At 42.0% G+C, this 4,600-nt stretch overlaps 1 non-coding gene across 1 annotated transcript; it reads right to left on the minus strand.

Moving 5' to 3' along the window:
* Nucleotides 1–4,074: 4,074 nt before the first annotated feature.
* Nucleotides 4,075–4,178, minus strand: LOC112753344 (small nucleolar RNA R71). The gene has a single exon (XR_003177734.1). It is a non-coding gene; the product is annotated as a small nucleolar RNA R71 (small nucleolar RNA).
* Between the last annotated feature and the right edge of the window lie 422 nt (nucleotides 4,179–4,600).

A 4,600-nucleotide genomic window follows, 5' to 3' on the forward strand; every position in this document is an offset into this window, starting at 1 on the left:
AATATACAGCATATCAAACATCAAGGAATTCATATGACTTGGCGACATAAGCAAGCAAGACATAGTGAAACAGAGCATATAAGACAGAGCACACCACACATCATACTCATCATGTAACACTCAAACATTAAACACAAACGAGATCTTATCAGCCTAGAATCATCTAACCACAACCTAGCTACTAACAACCTAGCATCAACTAAAACATGCATATCTAACTAGCCTAGCAAACAGAGTATTCAACTAATTAAACTAATCTAAGCATGACAAAATTAATGGAAAGTGGTAAAGAAAAAGAGCAAGGGGTGAGTGAAACCTAGAAGTAGAGGCAGGAACAGAATCGGGAATGGATAGGGGAAAGGAGAGGGACAGCGCCGCCCAGCAGTGGTGGCGGTGATGTAGGGCAGAGAGAGAGGTGCGGTGAGGGTGGTAGAAGGGGTGAGAGGCCGAGGGTGAGAGAGGGAGCATAGAAGAGAGAACGGTGAGAGAAGAGGAGAAGTGGGAAAGAAAAGAAGAGTTGGGAGTCGCGGCGGCGCTCAACGGCAGTTGCAGAGAGGAGTGAAGGTAAGGCTGAGGGTGAGACGAAGAGGGAGTGAGGGGGGATGTTAGGGTGCGCGACTGCGCTGTGCTCTTTGCGTCCCTTAGGGTATATGAATTTGAATCCACGCGTACGCGCATGGTGCGCGTCCGCGTGGGTCAGACAATGAGTGAGTGGCGCGGAAGCGTCGGGTGTGCTTTCGCGCAGTTGGGGTATGTAGGCATGGGCGCGGATGTGTACAGTGCGTTCGTGATGCCAAGGCATCATAGGCTAGTTTCACTAGCATTTTTCTGTTAGTTTTAGTTGTTTTTATGCATTTCTTGAGCTTAAAGTAACCAAAAATGGTTAAATGAAGAACAAAGCAATGAACCATCGAAACAATATAATTTTGATGCAAATTCCATGAGTTTTAGTTATATTACTTAAATGTTATGAATGGAAGATTTCTCATGAAATTTTGCAAGACTTTGATGCAATTGTTGGATGATTTCAGGGAAGAAGAGGCTAAGCAAGGAAGCAACAAAATCAATAAAGGAAGCTTGAATATCACATGTGGAGTTTAAGTTCCAGTTTAAGCCTAAACTGGAGCTTAAACGCCAAAATCATGAAGGATAAGAAATGCTGGGATTGAAGTTTAACCTCCAGTTTGACCTCAAACTGGAGTTAAACGCCAGAATGAAAAGCCTCACTTAAGGAGCATTCCACGTTTAACCTCCAGTTTGACCTCAAACTGGAGGTTAAACGCCAGAATGAGTATGCCACCCAGGAGGAGTTCCACGTTTAACCTCCAGTTTGACCTCAAACTGGAGGTTAAACGCCAGAACCAGGAAGAGTACCAGGGAGCCATTCCACGTTTAAGCTCCAGTTTGACCTCAAACTGGAGCTTAAACGTGTTCGACAGCTTTTCTACTCCAGGGTTGCTCTCTCCATTTCCACGTTTAACCTCCAGTTTGACCTCAAACTGGAGGTTAAACGTGTTCGACACCTCCAGGGCTACCCATTCTAAGCTTCCACGTTTAACCTCCAGTTTGACCTCAAACTGGAGGTTAAACGTGTTCGACCTCCAGTATGCCTCCACCCTTTTCCACGTTTAACCTCCAGTTTGACCTCAAACTGGAGGTTAAACGTGTTCGACCTCCAGGGCTGCCCTTTCTATCTCCACGTTTAAGCTTCAGTTTAACCTTAAACTGAAGCTTAAATGTGTTCGACTACATGACTCTCCAGGGCTACCTTCTTCCATTTCCACGTTTAAGCTTCAGTTTAACCTTAAACTGAAGCTTAAACGTGCTTCTACAAAAGGCCTCACTGGAAGTGTCTGGCGTTTAAGCTGCAGTTTAAGCTTAAACTACAACTTAAACGCCACTCTTGGAAAAGGTTTCTGGGGCCAAAAATATTGTGATTTAAGTTAGTCTTGAGCACAAAGATTAACTTAAACTTACTTTGGTATGAAACCCAATTGAATATCATGGTTTATGGGATTGGGCCTGAAGGATTGATGAGTTGAAATCTCAATTTATTGAGTCATGTGTCATTATTTGATTATCACTAAGTTGGCTCAATAATGTTACAGGATTTGGATCAACAACCTCATCAAGATTATGGATCATAAACCCAAGGCAAAAGGAAAGCAAGGAGAGGCCTCAAAGCCCAAGAAGCACAACTGAAGCTCAATATAGAAAGTGTATAAATAGGATAGAAGTTAAGTTAGGGGGGAATCCAGCCCCTGAGGGGGACTTTTTAGACTTTTACTTTCACTTTTAGCTAGTTTCCCTTTTCTTTGTAATTGAATTGAGAGCTATGATTCACTAAACCCCCTTTCATTGGGTTAGGGAGCTCGATTGTAATTCAATGAATCAATAATAGTTTATCTTCTTCTTCAATCTTTTCTCTTGTATTTTGTTAGAAAGCTTCTCGATCTAATTCCATTGAGTAGTTGTCTTGGGAAAGAAACTACCCATACTTGGAATCCTTCGGAGCCTTGGGAAAGGAATGGAGGATTCATGCTAGAGAAGCTTTCTCACAGTGAATTGAATTGGGTTTGGATGGATATTGTGACATGTAATCCTACCAAATTGTGGTTCATGAAATTGTGTGGTATAATCAGTGATCAAGCATCATCTCTTCTTATGAACATTTAAACCAAGGGATTGGGAATTTGTTTGTTTTAGAGAGAATTAGTGAGCCAAGGATTGTGATCCAATCATATAAGATTGCCAAGCAAAATTCAATGAATGCATTGGTTGAGGAAGAGATATACATGTTTTGATTCGGAGATTTCAATATCTCCTAAACCCAATGAATTCCCCATTTCTGATTTCCACTTTCTCTTTACATTCTGCAACTCAATTCATGCAACACCCCCATTCCCTTTTAATTTCAGCAATTTAGTTTCTGCTCTTTAATTCATTGCAATTTAAGATTCCGCCATTTCAATTCCTTGTCATTTACTTTTCCCGCCAATTTTACATTCCGCAATACTCATCTCAATCTTGATTCCGCTCAACTAGAACACACTTCTAATCCGAATTGCTCACTCAACCAATCCTTGTGGGATTCGACCTCACTCTATTGTGAGTTTTTACTTGACGATAACCGGTGCACTTGCCGGAAGGAATTTTGCCGATCGTGCAATTTCCTAAATCGTAGCATAACTAGATTATGTGCATCAAGTTTATGGCGCCGTTGCCGGGGATTGGTTTTCGATTGACAATTCTCAAATTGGAAGCTAACTAGATTGAGCAATTTTCTCTTGCTTTGTTAATTCTGTCCAAGATACTTGTTGAATTTTAATTTCTGCACTTGGTTACATGCTTTCCTTCTTTATGCCTTTAAATTCATGCAACTAACTCACTGACTCACTAACTGTTTGAATTAATTCCTCAATTGAGTTAACCATACTCTTCCATTAACCAAGAGTATTTCACTTGTTTGTGTTTGAGCTGTGTTCTTGTATGACAGGTAGGAGAGGAGAGACATCAACTCCTCCATATACCGAACCAGAGAGGACCCTTCATAGACTTAGAAGGGAAGCAAGAGGGAAGAGAGTAGTGGGAGAAGAGGAATCTGAAGGAGAATCTGAGGACAATTTTGAGGAAGCTTTAGATCTCAACATGGATAGAGAAGTTCACAACCATGAGAGAGATGATGGAAACGATGCCATCCCTGAGAGGAGGGTTCTTAGTTCATACATAAACCCAACCTCTGGGAATTGTGGTAGTAGCATCCAGAAACCACCCATTCAGGCCAACAATTTTGAGCTCAAGCCACAGCTAATATCACTTGTGGAAAATCATTGTTCCTTTGGAGGAAGTGCTAATGAAGACCCAAACCAACATCTCACAAAATTCCTGAGAATTTGTGACACTGTGAAGTCCAATGGAGTCCAGGAAGATGCCTATAAACTGCTTTTGTTCCCATTTTCACTTAGGGACAAAGCAGCTAAGTGGCTGGAATCATTCCCAAGGGGGAGTCTAACAACATGGGATGAGGTGGAAAGCAAGTTTCTGGCACGTTTCTACCCTCCACAAAAGGTCAATAGGCTTCGATCTGAGGTTCAGACTTTTAGACAACAAGATGGTGAAACTCTCTACGAGGCATGGGAGAGATTCAAGGACTTGACAAGGAAATGCCCACCAAACATGTTTCATGATTGGGTGCAACTGCACATCTTCTATGATGGGCTCTCTTATGAATCAAGGAAGGCTGTAGACCATTCATCAGGAGGTTCATTGAACAGGAAAAAGACTGTGGAAGAAGCCATTGAAGTGATCGAGACAGTGGCTGAGAATGAGTACTACTATGCATCAGAAAGGCACAACACTAAGGGAGTCATGGAGCTGAACCATGTTGATACAATTCTAGCCCAAAAAAGGTGTTTGCCAAGCAACTAGCAGAGCTTACCAGGCAAATAGAAACAAAGCAAGTGGCTGCAATACACACACAAGATCAAGAGGAAGTAAGCATTGAAGGAGGTGATTGGGATGAGGCCAACTATGTGGGAAACCAACAAAGGCAATCATATGATCCACACTCCAACACTTACAACCCAGGCTGGAGAAACCA

This window comes from Arachis hypogaea, chromosome 15, assembly GCF_003086295.3.
Source record: "Arachis hypogaea cultivar Tifrunner chromosome 15, arahy.Tifrunner.gnm2.J5K5, whole genome shotgun sequence".
In the NCBI taxonomy this organism is placed as follows: domain Eukaryota; kingdom Viridiplantae; phylum Streptophyta; class Magnoliopsida; order Fabales; family Fabaceae; genus Arachis; species Arachis hypogaea.